The 17,107-nt window shown below is 37.3% G+C and overlaps 1 long non-coding RNA gene across 1 annotated transcript; it reads left to right on the top strand.

Annotated features, from left to right (window-relative positions):
- Positions 1-9,743: 9,743 nt before the first annotated feature.
- On the top strand, positions 9,744-14,709 carry LOC143667951 (uncharacterized). The gene is made up of 3 exons (XR_013168207.1): positions 9,744-9,815; positions 14,245-14,388; positions 14,482-14,709. It is a non-coding gene; the product is annotated as an uncharacterized LOC143667951 (long non-coding RNA).
- Positions 14,710-17,107: the final 2,398 nt, after the last annotated feature.

Genomic DNA, 17,107 nt, shown 5'->3' with positions numbered 1-17,107 from the left:
CTGTCTTATCAATCCAGCTGCTTCTGGATGATGGGGAACATGGTAAGACTAGTGAATTCCATGAGCATGTGCCCGTTCCTATACTTCCTTTACTGTGAAGTGTGTGTTCCTTGATCAGAAGCAATGTTATGTGGAATACCATGATGAAGGATAAGGCATTCTGTAAGTCCATGGATGGTAGTTTTGACAGAAGCATTGCATGCAGAGAAAGCAAACCCATATCCAGAGTATGTGTCTATTCCAATTAGAAAAAATTGCTGCCCCTTCCATGAAGGGAGTGGTCCAATGTAATCAACTTGCCACCATGTAGCTGGCTGGCCACCTAGGGGATTGTTGCCATATCAGGGGCTGAGTGTGGGTCTCTGATGCTGGCAGATTGAGCACTCAGCAGTGGCTGTAGCCAGGTAAGTCTTGGTGAGTGGAAGTCCATGTTGCTGAGTCCATGTGTAACCTCCATCCCTACCACCATGACCACTTTGTTCATGAGCCCATTGGGCAATGCCAGGAGTTGCTTGGGAAGGAGGTTGACTGGTATTCACAGAATGGGTCATCATATCCAATTGATTATTAAACCTTCCTCTGCTGAAATCACCCTCTGGTGTGCATTCACAGGGAACACAAATATCTTCATGTTCCTAGTCCACTCAGAAAGGTCTATCCACATACCTCTTCCTCACACCTCTTTGTCACCAATTTTCCAATTATGGTCTTTCCAAGTCCCTGACCATCCAACCAAACCATTAGCAACAGCCCATGAGTTGAGTCAGTATACAAATGCACATCTGGCCAGCTCTCCTTCAAAGCAAAATGAACAACCAGATGCACTGCTCAAAGTTCTGCCCACTGGCAGGATTTCTCCTCACCACTGTCCATCAGGGACATCGTGGAAAGAAGTTGTAATGCTGCAGCTGTCCACTTCCAGGTGGCACCTACATATCTTGCAGAACCATCTGTAAACCAGGCCTGAGTTTTCTCTTCCTCAGTTACTTCACCGTAAAGAACTCCCCAAGAGGCCATAGCTCTGGACTGGGAAAGAGAAGGTAATGTGGCAGGAGTGGAGACCATGGGCATTTGGGTCACTTCCTTATGTAACTTACTTGTACCTTTAGGACCTGCCCTGACCTTATCTCGTATATACCATTTCTATTTTATGATGGAGTACTGCTCTGCATGCCCAACTTTATGGCTTGGTGGGTCAGACAATACCCAGTTCATTATAGGCAACTCAAGTCTCATGGTAACTAGGTGGCCCATAGTTAATGTTCAGTCTCTACTAAGGTCCAGTAGCAGGCCAAAAGCTGTTTCTCTAAAAGAGAATAGTTATCTGCAGCAGATGATAAGGCTTTGCTCCAAAATCCTAAGGATCTTGTGATTATTCTATAGGGGCCTGCACCATTGGATATGCTGGATCATATGGTTCAAGTGGCAGAGCAGCTTGTACATCATCATGGACTTGTCGAAGAGACTCCTTTTGTTCAGGTCCCCACACAAAATTAGTAGCTTTTCTGGTCACTCGATAAATGGGCCAGAGTAGCACATCCAAATGAGGAATATGTTGTCACCAAAATCCAAAGAGACGAACTAGGCGTTGTGCCTCCTTTTTGGTCATAGCTGGGGCCAGATGCAGCAACTAATCCTTCACCCTAGATGGGATATCTCAACATGCCTCCACACCACTGGACACCTAGAAATTTCACTGAGTTGGAAAGCCGCTGTATTTTCGTTGGATTTATCTCCCATCCTCTGACATGCAAATGCCTTAACAATAAGTCTAGATTAGTTGCTATTTCTTGTTTACTAGGTCCAATCAACATGACATCATCAATATAATGGACCAGTGTGATGTCTTGTGGGAGGGAGAAACAGTCAATGTCCCTGCAGACAAGATTATGATTTAGAGCTGGAGAGTTGATATATCTCTGAGGTAGGACAATGAAAGTATATTGCTGATCTTGCCAGCTGAATGCAAACTGTTTCTGATGGTCCTTACTAATAGCTATTGAGAAAAAAGCATTTGCCAGATCAATAGCTGCATACCACGTACCAGGGGATGTATTAATTTGCTCAAGCATGATATCACGTCTGGAACAGCAGCTGCAATTGGAGTTACTACCTGGTTGAGCTTACGATAATCCACTGTCATTCTCCAAGACTCACCTGTTTTCTGCACAGGCAAAATAGGAGAGTTGAATGGGGATGTGGTGGGAATCACCACCCCTGCATCTTCCAAGTCCTTAAGAGTGGCAGTAATCTCTGTAATCCCTCCAGGAATCAGGTATTACTTCTGATTTACTATTTTGCTAGGTAGGGGCAGTTCTACTGGCTTCCAGTGGGCCTTTCCTACCATAATACCCCTCACTCCACGAGTTAGAGAGCCAGTGTGGGGATTCTGCCAGTTGCTCAGCATGTCTATTCCAATTATGCATTCTGGAACTGGGGAAGTAACTACAGAATGGGTCCAGAGGCTCACTGGACCCACTGTGAGATGGATCTGAGCTAAAATTCCAATGACCTGACTTCCATAAGTCCCCACTCTGACTGGTAGACCAGAGGATGTTTTGGGTCCCTTGGAATTAATGTCACTTCTGAATCAGTGTCTAATAATCCCCAAAATATCCGATCATTTCCTTTTCCCTAATGCACAGTTATCCTGGTAAAAGGCTGTCAGTCTCCTTGGGGGGAAGACTTGGAGGAAGATTAACAGTATAAATTTGTGGCAGTGTAACAGGTTTCTCCCCCAAAGGGACCTGGCCTCCCCCTCATTCAAGTGGCTCTGGGTCTGTAAACTGCTTCAAGTCTGGAAATTGATTAAGGGGCCATGACTCTGTCTTTTTCTAATTCAAGTTAGATTTCTACTCACTTGACCTAGAGCTCTTGTTTATACAGCTCAAACAAGAATTTAGTAGACTGCCTACCTATTATACTTCTAGGTACCCCATGATCTACCAGCCAACACCACAAGTCTCTGCAAGTCAGATTATTTTGACTCCTGCTTTGAGTCTGCTGTCTATTATGATAGCCACGTCCACCTTTTCTTTGGCAATTCAGAGCTCCCACCTGGATTCTGCCTATACAAAAGGTCATCCCCATTGTGTTTAAGGATCCCAGCTCAGTGACAGTTGTTCCCACAGTAATGTCTGACCAACAGAAAAGTGCAACTGCAAAGCACTTCAGTGATGATGGTGCTAGTCTCACAAATTTATTTCTCACAGTTCTGGTAAAAGGTGCATCCTCCAGTCATTCCCCTGTTGTAAGTGCAAGCTTTCCATGATAAATCCACTCTAACATTTCAATCTCTCTAAGCCTCGGATCAGAGGGCAGTTCTGGCATTTCAACCTCAGGTAATGTTGGCCACCTTTTGATCCATGTTTCAGCCAATCATACAAGCAAACTCTTAATGCCTTTTCTAACCCCTTGAGCTATAACATTGAATGCAGAATCTCTGCTTAGTGGGCCCTTATCAATAAATTCAGCCTGATCCAGCTTTATATTCCTCCCACCATTATCCCACACCCTTAAAATCCATTGCCACATATATATGATTTCTATCTATATAAATTGAAAAACTCACACTGTTCTTTTGGAGTATAACATACCTCCTCATGGGTGATACTTTGAACCTCGCCTTCAGGACCTATTGGGACTTTAGTCTAGCTATAGGTCTGGAAGAAATGAGGGGTGGTGGTATGCGACATGAAAGGAATTAGAAATATCTTCCAAGCCACTTACTGCAGGGTGTTCATTTGCAGTTTCATCTGGTGAAACAGGATTAATCACTCTAGGGCTAATCCCCTCAGGTGGAGGTTGAGTGGCCAATACCCCAGGGCAGGTTGGAGGTGGGGTGGTTATGTCCTCAGGGAAGACTATTACAGGTTTATCTAGAGAAGACTCAGCATGTCCTAGGGTTTCAACATCTCCACCAACATCATTATCAATCCATATGTCACCATCCCATTTTTTCAGGGTCCCACTCCTTTCCAATCAATGCCCTCCCTTTAACAGCAGACACCATGCAAGATTGAGATTTCAGTTTATGTTGTAAAGTTGCTCTTCTAACAATAAGATTCTGAGTATGATTTTCAGAGATCTCAAATTTATGGCTACAGGAAATAAGATTTCCCTTCAGGACACTCATAGAAACATTTACATCTGTCAGACAGCATGCAAGCTTCTCATGTGGAGCCTTAAGCCCATACCTTTCAGTCATTAATGTATGCAGTGTATATAACAACAACCAACCAACATCTCTATATCTCTTATTCCCACAAAACTCTGCAAAGGTGTGAAACACTTTATCCCCCAGAGCCTGGCTTCCTACAAGTGAAGCATTAGAAGAATTGAATGGTGATGTTTTGACTATCTCTTATGCCAACTCCTCCCATGGATTGGCAGCATCATTCTGATTATGGGAATCAGAGTCCGTAGTGCCTTTGACTCCTGTCAGAGTAGAAAACCAATTGTAAAAATCCATTTTTAAGATTCTGTTTCTTAAAAAACACCCCACTTCTGGTACCAAGCTCTATTAGCTAGGGTTCTCTAGAGAAACAGAATCAGCAGGAAATATCCATAGATATAAATTTATAAAAGTGTCTCATGTAACCATGGGAACATAGAGTCCAAAATCTGTAAGGCATGCTGTGAAGCTGACAACTCTGATGAATGGTGTGAACAAACACCTCAGGAGAGGTTCACCAGCCAAAGGAGGAAGAGAAGAGTGTCTCTTCTGAATCCTCCTTAAAAGCCTTCCAGTGATTAGATCAAATTTCACTCATTGCAGAAGACACTCCCCTTGGATGATTATAAATGCAATCAGAGGTGGATACTGATTTATCGTGATCATGCTTTAATTCTATGAAATGTCCTCATGGTTACAGACAGGCCAGCACTTGCCCAACCAAACAGGCATCATCACCTGTTCAAGTTGACACATGAACCTGACCGTGACAGAAGTTGAATCCCTTTTGAGTAGTTTAACTCCATACTCAGCTCTAGAAGAAATAATTTTGCCAGTTTATCAAATATTGTAACTTTTGTGTAGATTTCTACATGTGATGAAGGTTGAGTAAATGCTGTAGTAATGTTGGAAATATTGAGGCTAAACATTGAGTTCCTTTCTTCAGAGACCATGAATGAATTACCTATTCCAGAGAGAAGTTGAAGGGTTGAAAAACCCTAATGCTGCCCTATTATGGTAAACAATCTGCCCTATTCTCAATCTGAGCTGAGACTGAGCAGAATAAGGAAATGTATTGCGTGGATTTAGAATGCCATTATTTTTGTACTTTAATTTACTAGGGCAAGAAGTTTCACCTTTAAGTTCTTTTCACTTTAACATAAAATAGATTTTAATTGTAGAATTTTACTTGGTTCCTCAAAATTTTATATTGAATGGAATTTAATGTTCAAGTGTGGGCATCTTATTGGCATTTAGTTTGAAGCATAACTTTATCTTCTCATTTGATTAAATTGCAGAACTTCTGAGATTGATAGAAAATGTAAAAGAACATAAATTAAGATTGGAAATAGGATAGGAAATAAGGTTTCACCTTTAAGAATATTGTAGCCTTGGAATTTTTTTAACCAATGATAATTCTGTTCCATCTTAGATTCTCTGAAGGCACAATACGTAATGTCTCTTCATGGGTGTGGGTGAATGCACAAAGAAGCAATGATTGGTATGGGGAGTGGTATAGTACAGGTGGGAACAGGAATGCTTAATATACTATGGACCTCTTTATCTAAAAGAGAAAGACACATCATTCTGGTTAAACATAGGCTTCATGGTTTAGCACAATGGGTTAGGAAAACAAATAGCTAGAGAATATTGGAGAACTCACTTGTACCATGGTTTCCATGTGGAGAAGCATCCTGTATCACAGTACTTTCCTGTGTCCTGAATCTCCATATCATAGATCAGTGCAGCACAAGCTCTGCCCACTGTGGCAATCTACTGTAATCTAGTGCTGTGTATAACAGAATTGTCAAGATTCCTGAGCGCAGCATTGGATTGCTCGCATTTCTGCTGCCCTAATACACATTTTTCAATTCTTTTTCAGTAATAAAGCAGATTTTTCTTTACTTGCTGTCTCTCTCTCTACATCCCAATTGGTTCAAAGTATGGCAGGAAAAAGAGAAATCTAATCACTATCCTCCGAAAAGAATGAAGACATGTCTGCACGATGGCTTGTATTCAGGTATTTGTAAGAGCATTACATAAACTAATCAAAAAATAGAAATCTAGATGACCATTAAAGTGTGCCAGATAAACAAAATATGGTTTATCCATGTAACGGAATACCACTCAGCAATAAAAATAACCTAACGTGACACATGTAACAGCACGGATGTATTTCAAAAACATCATGCTCAGTAAAAGACACCAAACACAAAAAACTACTACTATATGAGTCCATTTGAATCAAATTCTAGAAAAGACAAAAAAATTGTGACCAAAAACAGATCAGTCATTGCAAGGCACAGGGTGAGGGTGGAGAAAGACTACAAAGAGGATCCAGAGATTCTCTGAGATAACAGACGTATTCTATACTGGGATTGTAGTCATAATTTTAAGCCTGTATATATTTATTAAAACCCATTTAACTGTGCATTTAAAATAGATGAATTTATTGTATATAAGTTATACCTCAATAAAGCTACTTTTCAATAAAACTTTTAAAACATCCCAGTTTATAAGACTTTGTGAAATATTAGGATGCTGACTATTATAATACCAAAGACATAGTAATAATAAAAATATAATAGAAAGGTATACATTAGTGTCGCTATGCTTTACAGATAACTTTGGGGCACTGGCCCAAAACTAAAACTAATGAGAAGAAGAACAGTCAGTTGTCCTTACTTTTGGGGAGTGGAGAAAGGGGCTTTTTTTTTTTTTTTTTACATGGGCAGGTTCAGGCACCGGGAATTGAACCCGGGTTCACTGGCATGGCAGGCAAGCATTCTTGCCTGCTGAGCCACTGTGGCCCACCCAGAACAGGGCTCTTTTGTTCACTATAGAAGGCATTTAATAATACAGAAATATACAATTCTTGTTTCATAAATATTTATTTTCTCTTTGTTTATGAAATACCAACATTTATTAAAGTTACTGTGCCTTTTTATTAAAACAGAATAGAATTTTAATTTAATAAATTTAATTGATTATATAAATTTGTTTAATTCTTGTTTTCAGATCAAAATTTATTTCCAACACTGTATTATTATATAAAGATATAATTTATAATGCTTCATAGCATGCATCTCCATGAGTACATGCTGCTTGTGAGAATATTTTGCCAAATGTAGCCTTCTTCTCAAACGATAATTATATTTTCTTTACTTAAGATTAATGATATTGATACTAATATGCTCACAGACTTTGATTATGTGAGGATGCACTGCTGCTCCTTACACTGTGTATTCTCTGCATGAAATCACATAATTCCAACCCAGTTATCCTGTTCTGATTGCATGATGCTGAAATTTGAACAAGAGAGTCATGGTTAACTGTAACTGCACTTTCCCACTAAAATCAATTTTGCTTCTGATTTTCAGACATAATTAGAAACTTGGATTGTGTTAAGGTAGGGACTAGCTTGGAAGCCATTAAAAAACCTAGAAAAGCCAGACATATTTAAGAGAAATAATTGAATTTTAAAACTGACCATACAGACTCTATTACTGCCTCTGAATTCACTCATGTCTCTTACAGAAACTATTGTATCTGTGGAATACATTCCTGTTTCTTTAGGAAAGTATTTTATGGAGTTGTGATAAATATGAAAAAAAAATACTTCACCTGGATACTATGCTGCAGATAAAACAAAAAGTGGGCTTAAAGATGACTTTTAATTTAAGTGGTGCTGATTATTCTCTTTCTTAACAGTGTCTGGGCTTTTTGCCACAGTATTTCCCACTGTGGTAGTAACATAACTAATTAAATAATTGTTCATTAATGATCTCTGTGTGAATGATAACCTTTTGCTAGTTTTATTTATCTGCTTTGTATTGATTGCGTCATGACATAATCATTGCAATTATTTTGTTCCTCAATGATATTTTCTATCTTTCCACAAATATAGACATTAATTATAGCTACTGGGATTAAAACAACTTTAAAATAATTGTCCACAAATAGATATGACCCAAGTCCTTGAAAAAATAGTTTCAAGTAACTGTAATGAATTTCAAATTGCCTTTAAATTTTTCATATTTGATTTGTAGCTGAACTTTTAAAAATGTATCCAACACAGTCTAGAGACGTGGAAACATACCTCAAAAATTCAAAGATTAAACCTAAGATAGTCAGAATGTATGTTTTGCAAGGTTGTTTCACCTGATAAGAGGTTCCTTATTTTTTGAAACTTTAACATAAAATGAGGATATCAGTATAGTTAGCATGTAACATAATTAGTTCTAAATGATTGATTCTATCAACAGCAAGTATTGAATCTTTTCACATCTGGCTGTTCGAGTAACAATCATTTACTTGTTTTTTGTTTTCCAAGGTGAAAGGCTCTTGATAATATAATAGAAAAATATTATAGTTACATATTTTTTCCTGTAAATTGGCATTTTGCTACATAAGTGAGCCTGAAACAATGGGCAGCTTGATGATATATTAAATTTCCATAGAGTAGATTGACACATATATATGCATCACATATTTTGGTGCCAACCAGAGGGGGATTTCTCAATGTTCCAGTTCTTTTCTTTTCCATCCATCTCTATCACTGCTATTTATAACCAATGAAAATAACTCAATGAGAATGGGAAAAAAATTATAGAGTGATTATAATTTGATTTAAATAAACTTGGTGGAGACGTGTTCATTGCAGCATCATTTCTGTTAACAACTACTGTGTCATCATTCAGGTAATGGATAAATATTATTAAATGGTGTGTTATGATGGCTTAGGTATTGCACAGTAAGAGAAACACATCTAAATATACAATATTGAGTAAACGTTGAAAGAAATTATTACAAATATATACATAGGCTTTTATAAGTTAATAATTGAATAAAAATAACATTATATATTATTTTCTAAGGATAAATGTCATCTGAGGAAGCCTGTAAAATACATCATAGTAAATGTTTACATAGGAAAAAGGATGGTTGTTTGACTGTGGAATGAAGGGGAAGCAATAATACAATACAAATAATTGATAGCTTTGTCTGCAGAGGATATCTGTCTGCTCTGAATTAAGGAGCACAAGGTGACACAATACTGCATGTCTGAGTTAAAAGAAAATAGAAAGCATAAAAATAAAGCATTAAGAAGCTGAAAACTTGAAGGCTGACTCAAGACCCTACCTTCCTTATCCCAACTCCTCAGGGGTCCCACCTGTATAAATAGCCTGGAGGGAAGTTCAGGTGCACCTGAAGTCAGGATGTGTAGAGAAAAGTGAATAGAGAGTACATGTAGGGCATTACTCTGTAAAAAAGAGGGAGAGAGAGCAAATTAATGGCCCAGTGGCAGGAGAATGCTTATTGGTTATGGGTTCCTTAAGCAATAATTACCTATTCCTTGCTAGCCCTGACAGACTGGCTCAAATGGATCTTTTTGGTACAATAAGGCCCTGCCTAAAATCCCTCCGTCTCTGTGGTACCTAAGAGTGTTGCCCATGTCCGGATAAAAAGATTGAAGTGGTGGGCTGCAGTGACGTCATACAGTGTGTCTCGGTAGGTGCCATTTGACCATTCCATTGGAGAACTCAGCGAGCTGCTTTTTACATGCAGGGCAAGTTCTGGGATGGTGAGCCTATGACGAGTGGTTTGGTTCAGTTCTTCAGGCTGCCGACAAACTGGACAGGCATGTATGGCCCCAGTACGTACACAAGGGTTATTATTCTGTTCCTACTGAACAGGACTGGCGACCCACATTGGGAGCATGGGCCACCTCTGCATGGCACCAGTGAGGAGGTCGGGGAGGTGTCAGTGCCCCAAAAGAAGGTGTTTTTTTTTTGTTTGGTTGTTTTTTTTGCATTGGCAGGCACCGGGAATCGAACCCGGGTGTCCAGTATGGCAGGCGAGAACTTTGCCGGCTGAGCCACCGTGGCCTGCCTTTTTTCTTTCAAACTTTTGCAAATTGCCTATTTCTTGATTTGGTACTTCCTTTATAACTGAAATTCTTTAGCTGTTTTCTCAAGTTTTGAGAAAGATAATTCTGCCAGCTCTTATTCGTTGCTCCAAGTTTTGGGTGGAGTATAGAGGCCTGCATTTTCACGACTGGACTTCTGATGATAATATTTTTAGAGAAAAATCCCTTGTGAAAAATAGGTGGTTGATATTCTAGGACTGGCCATGTGGCTAGTGAGAGGAATTGGTTCTAAAATTAAGCCTCTAACTTTGCATTTACTGAAACTCCACTTTGCTTCAAAGTATGCTCCTTTTAAATAATTCATTTGTGTTAAGGCAGCTTGTAGATGAAAGAATTTATTATATTTGTATATGATTAAAAATGTGGTATATATTCCGAAACATTTTGGAAGTTGCTGTTGATAAAAAAATGCAAACAACTAATATTTGCATGCGAAATAATCTGAAGTGGAATTTTCTAAAACAAACTGTAAGGGCTTAAGGAAAAATAAGTATTTTCTTTCATTAAAAATTAAATACATTAGAAGACATAACCATTCCTTCAAATCCCCATAGCTTACCTTTAAGAGCTCTGTGAACATCAATCATTTGTTTTAATTGTGCTTCTGTTTCTATTTATTGCCACTTTCATTAGTCAAACAGTAGACAGTGATAGCAGCTACTCTGGTATCAACAATATTGAGCTTTGTAAGGCAAAGTCGTTATGCATCATTTGCTGGAGACTATGGGAAACTATTGCTAAATTCTTGGTTCCCTGGAAATCAGTCTATTGTCCTAGGGACTAACTCCTGATGAAAATCATTTTTGACGAACAATGAATCTTGGAGAGCAGGGATGATATTTATGAATTTTTAAACATGTGGCTGTCTTTAAAAATTGTAGATTAAAATGCATTCTTCCAGTGCCTAGTGCAAAAAAATGAGATGCTTAGGGGAGATCACATGATTTAGAAATCTATAACATTCATAAGGTTTATTATTTTAAAGTCTATCTTTACCACAAACTTTCTGATTATATGTAGGAATTTTGAGTATCTACATCTAACATTATACTCTTTACTAGTGTTGTTACATTGTTTTCTATATAAATAAAGTTATCTTAATAGTATTGACTGTTACCATAGTATTTCAAATGGTTTATTTTATACTATTTAGGACTGACTAATATGTGGTAGAACCATAACTCGGAAGTGTGAACAGTGATCTGTGCCCTCCGTTTGTCAGGGGACTCTAAACACCTGTATAATTAAATAAAGGATTAAGAAAGTGGTGATTAAAACTACACGTAAATATATTTTCACCAAATTGCACCTTTTATTTAGGATTCGTTTTTTATCTTCATATGTTTCTCAGAATATGTGTCATAAGAATTAAATAAGATAACTGTAACCCAATTTCCTTATACTTCTCAGTTTTTGGATGATGTTATATTATTAGCAATTCAAATTTTGCTCCTTTTAATTTCCTTTTGTCTACTATCCTCTATAAACTATCTTGAAAGTATTTCTGAGATCCAAGGGCTATCCATGCATACTTATGAACAGTTCTGACCCATTAGCAGTTGTCACTGTTCCATTTCTGGAGGAACTGTCCATCATCTCCCACTGGCTTTCAGGATCCTTGCCAATTACCTGTTACTATTCAACCAGGCACTGACACTGATATATCAGACTTCCCAGCATCTGGGGTTGCAACAGAACTTCAATAAGTGGGAAGAATGCAAATTTCCATACTGTGGCTTATACTTCTTCCCTAAGGATCCTTAAAAGGCTACTTGAACCCTTGCCTAACATCCTTATTCTTCTAATTTTAGTCTCTTTCTCCACTGGGCTACATGGGTAACTAGAACAGATTGTTTCCATGACTTTCTGTTGCTGGTTCTCTTCTCCAAACCAGACTTCCAGGCACTGAACTTTCTTCCTTCTTTTATCTCAAAGCAAAAGGATACATGAAAATGTACCCCACGCTGGAGAATTTATAACATTGCCAGGTACCTTTGAAATGATTTGGGTAAAGAGAAGAATGTCCACCATGCCGTGTTTGTAAAGCATCAACCACAATGCATCAAACATTAATTCTAATTCTTCCAACCTACCCACCCCCTTCTCTCTCCTCCTTGTTTCACTGATTCTGTAATATAAAATCACTGCTAATGATGAAAGGCCATAGTGATGTGATTATCCTCTAACTCCGCATTTCTAATCAAATTCGTCTGTTGCCTTTGCTAATACTTCCTCAGATGGACCATGTCTAATTAATATTTCCTATCCTTCTCTGTGAAAGCAGTTTTTTAAAATTTTTTAAAAAATATTTTTATTGGGAAATCTTCACACGCATATAGTCTGTACAAGGTGTACAATCACTGGCCCCCAATATGACATAGCTGTATATTCATCACCATGATCTATTTTTTATTAATTTTTAAATTTTTTTGTAAAATACCAAAAAATACCAAACAAACGCAAACATTCATAACTTTTGATCATTCCATTCTACATATATAATCAGTAATTCACAATATCATCACATAGTTGCATATTCATCATCATGATCATTTCTTGGAACATTTGCATCTATTCAGAAAAAGAAATAAAAAGAAAACAGAAAAAAAATTCATACATACCATACCCCCCACCCCTCCCCATCACCAATCACCAGCATATCACTCTAAATTTATTTTAACATTTGTTCCCCCTACTATTCATCTTTATTCCATATGTATTACTCGTCTGTTATTCCATATGTTTTACTCATCTGTTGATAAGGTAGATAAGCATCAGACACAAGGTTTTCACAATCACAGTCACATTGTGAAAGCTATATCATTATACAGTCATCTTCAAGAAACATGGCTATTGAAACAGCTCCACATTTTCAGGTAGTTCCCTCCAGTCTCTCCACTACATCTTGACTAACAAAGAGGTATCTATTAAGTGTGTAAGAATAACCTCCAGGATAACCTCTCGACTCTGTTTGGAATCTCTCAGTCATTGACTTTATTTTGTCTCATTTCATTCTTCCCCCTTTTGGTCGGGAAGGTTTTCTCAATCCTCTGATGCTGAGTCTCAGTTCATTCCAGGATTTCTGTCCCACATTGCCAGGAAGGTCCACACCCCCGGGAGTCATGTCCCATGTAGACAAGGGTAGGGTGGTGAGATTGCTTGTTGTGTTGGCTGGAGAGAAAGGCCACATCTGAACAGCAAAAGAGGTTCTCTTGGTGATGACTCTTAGGCCTAATTTTAAGTAGACTTGACCTATCCTTTGTGGGGTTAAGTTCCATATGAACAAACCCCAAGTTTGGGGGCTCAGCCTATAGCTTCGATTGTCCACACTGCTTGTGAGAATACCAGGAATTCAACTTGGGGAAGTTGGATTTTCCCTCTTTCTCATCATTCCCCAAAGGGGATTTTGCAAATACTATTTTATTCACTGTTCAAATCACTCTGGGATTTATTGGGGCATCACTCTAGACAAACCGACAAAATCTCATGCCTACTCAAGGTTCCATGTACTTATGGTGTTCAGTTAAGCTGTCTGCATAGTTATATTAGGAAATGCACTAGTCAAAATATAAATTTTGTACCAAATAAACATTTTTGTGGAAAGCACAGTTTTATAACCAAGAAAATGTATATATTTCCAACTCCTAGAAATCATGCCAATTAGCAGGCTCTTGCAGCAGTCCAGGTGAGAAAAAATGGTACCTTGGCCTAAGAGAATAGTGGTGGAATGGTGAGAACTGCTTGTTTTGAGGATTAATTCTAAAAGTAGATTATAATATCTCTTTATTAATATATACTGTATTTTCAATGGTTCTTTATTCATAAACGGTGTGAATTTACGAAATTTACGGTACACTGCCGATTAAATCTTCAATGAAAAATAAAATATGGAGAACATTTTACAAAAGCATGTCTTTAATTTTATCACAATAGATATTGCACACTGATTACTCATGTACACTATAAAATATTTACTCCACTAATCAAATACGACAACAATATTGCAAATGACACTTAAGTCTCCAGATAAGAACCTCTTAGTCCAGTGTTTCTGTGTGGAATTCCCCAAGCACAGACATGCCCTGGGGTGCAAGATAAACAACGGCTCCAAGAGGTACATTCTGTGCTTCTTGTTCTGCAGTGTCCCCAGATAGAACCTGGTGGAGCCGGCGGGAGCACTTGGGCTGGACAGCGCCTTCATCAGCCAAGTTGAAGACATCAGAGATGACAGCAGAGCTACTTTGATGGGAAAGCAGTTTTGTGAGATGGGGGGAAAGGAAGAACTGTAAGAATATGGTATTTTGAGATGCCCATTATATGTTGTGATTTACGAAATATAATTTACAAGTCCCTTAATCAGACTTCTTTCCCACTGCAGAAACCAGTCCTCATTGCATTTCTCATGCATGGACACAGCATTTTAACTAGATGCACCATAAACCATTGCTCCATTCTGGAAGCTAGATGCCCCAGAGTCCCAGAATTATCCTGTAATGAACATTCTCCCACTCCCTGTGCTTGCTCACTGCTTTATATTACGTTTTTATGTTTTTCTCGTCAAATTCCTCTCTATATTTCCTAATATAACTTAAGAGCATATTGTAAATCTCAGATGATATTTGCTAAATAAATAATTGAGAAAGTTTCCATATTTACGTTCTGACTCATTAAAATTATTTTTAAATTTCCATGTATTTGAAATGTATTTAGCTTGTGTTACTTTTCTCTCTTTCTCAACATAATGTATGAACTTGGTATGTATTTTGCCTTTTATGTTTATGGATGAAATCATTTTAATAATTGATTCATATGCCCTTGTAAGTGAAGTATATGCTCCTGTGCCTATTAATGTTCTTCACATGTTTTCTGAATTTACTACATTTGTTCTATTATTCAGTAACATAATCTTTATAAATTCTTTGCTTCCATAGACTATATTCTGGTTAACTTTGAAGTCTTCAATTTTAATGATATTTATCATTCTACTTGCTTTTTTTTGGTCTTTTTCTATCATATATCCTTCCAGTTTGTGTTTGAACAGTAATATATTTTAGATAGTTAAAATTATTATTCTTTTCAGCTTTAAAATGACAGAATAATAGTGCCCAGGAATTTAAAATATTTTTTCTTATTTTTCATTTTGGTCTCTGAAATTTTATATCAGGTATGATCCATTGATTTAAAGCATAAACCAAAGGGAACAAATCAAAGATTTCCTACAGTTTCTGTGTTATGATTCTTTGGGTAACTGAAGGATCCTAAGGGATGGAATACTTTTCTATGGAAAGTACAATTTTGGTATGCTCTGCAACCCAGAAAGATGTAACTTTGTACCATGGATGAATTAGAGAAGGCAAGAGTTGGGGAGAGAGGGCTGTGAACCAATATAAAAAGGTCACAGTATAAATTTCAAATTAAAATTGTGACTAGATGAAAATTTTGCAGGTAAAACCTCTGTTTCCATGCTATTATACAATTTCACTATCCACTATTAATGAATTTGAAATCCAAACACTCCTCTGGTCAAATAAAAACTGAAAAAAGCAAAGTTATCTGGAACCCTAAATTTGGCTTAATGCTCTGCATTGCCTATGTTGTGTTTTGTCCAGATATTATCTGAAGCCAAAGGATAGGTTGCTTAAATCCAAGTGATATTGAGTCACTCTCAGTTTGACTATTAGAGTTGGTAGCATGAGGCTTCATTGAGGAAGGCAGCATTCAGCAGATGCACTAAAGACAAATGTTATTCATAAGGAGTGGTGAGTACTGATTAGATCTATTCTAGAATGCCCTTCAATTGGAATTGGTCTTATGGTTTTCTTGTGTTTAGAATGGAGCTATGGGATTTTGCAGGACAACAGAAGTGAAGCGCCATTTTCATCACATTAAATCAAAGGGACATACTATCAAACTGATTGATGGCTGTTGAGAATGACCTTGATCATTTTACTGAGGTAATGTGTCAAATTTCTCCACTGTAAAGTCTGTAATTTTCCATTCTGTGTTCCTTGAAAGGAAGCCACTATGCTCAGACCACACTTAAAGTGTGGAGTATTATGCTCCATCTCCTTGCGGACAGAATATCTGCATAATTTATTTGAATTTTTCTGCATGAGAGATTTGTCTATCTCCTCCTTCACAATTATTTATTTATTTAATCATTTATTTGTATCTTCATGGACTGTTAGAGATTTATATTCTACTTTGGATTATGATTCAGTGCATTTTGTACTTAGTGTAAAAACCCAATACTATTTAATTTTGTCACTTAAATTGTTACGGCAATTGATCTCTTCTATTAGCTTTTGTGTCCCTTTGACACAAAAAAATCCCTCATGATTGTGGGATTTTTTTTCTTTGAGGCATTTCTTACTTTTTTGCACTACAACATGCTCTAGGCTCACCTTGTAAATTTCCAACCCTTGACCTTAAATCAGACATTTGTCAAGGAGCCCTGGTTCCTTTTATTGAAGCATGGTCTAGAATCAAAGATTTGAACTATGAAGGCACTTGTTGACACTGTAATGTTATTGCTTCTAGGCTTACTTAATCTTTTTTTAGGTGCATGGTCCAGGAAATGAATTAATTAGTTTTTGAATGTTAAATCAACCTTGAATTTTTGGGACAAATCTCATTTGGTAATGGTGTATGATCCTTTTTATAGATATCACTAAATTTGATTTAGTAATATTTTGTTTAGATTGTGTTCATGTTCATGAGGGAATACTGGTCTGTAGTTTACTTTTTCCTTTCCTACAATATTTGCCTGGTTTTTTTAACAGCTGGAAAGTATTCACTTATCTTCAATTTTTTTCAAAGAATTGTATAGAATTGAGTATTGTTTCATCAGCAAATTTTTTATAGCATTCAGCAGTAAAGCTCTGGACTTGGGAAGGAATTCTCTAAAAATTTAATTTATTTCATAGATAAAGGTCTATTCAGGTCATCTTTTTCTTTTGTGTGAACATGGATAGCTTATGTCCTACAAATAATTTTTCCATTTC

The sequence above is a fragment of the Tamandua tetradactyla genome, chromosome 24 (genome assembly GCF_023851605.1).
Source record: "Tamandua tetradactyla isolate mTamTet1 chromosome 24, mTamTet1.pri, whole genome shotgun sequence".
Classification (NCBI taxonomy): Eukaryota; Metazoa; Chordata; class Mammalia; order Pilosa; family Myrmecophagidae; genus Tamandua; species Tamandua tetradactyla.
This window is presented reverse-complemented; position numbering and strand designations above follow the sequence as displayed.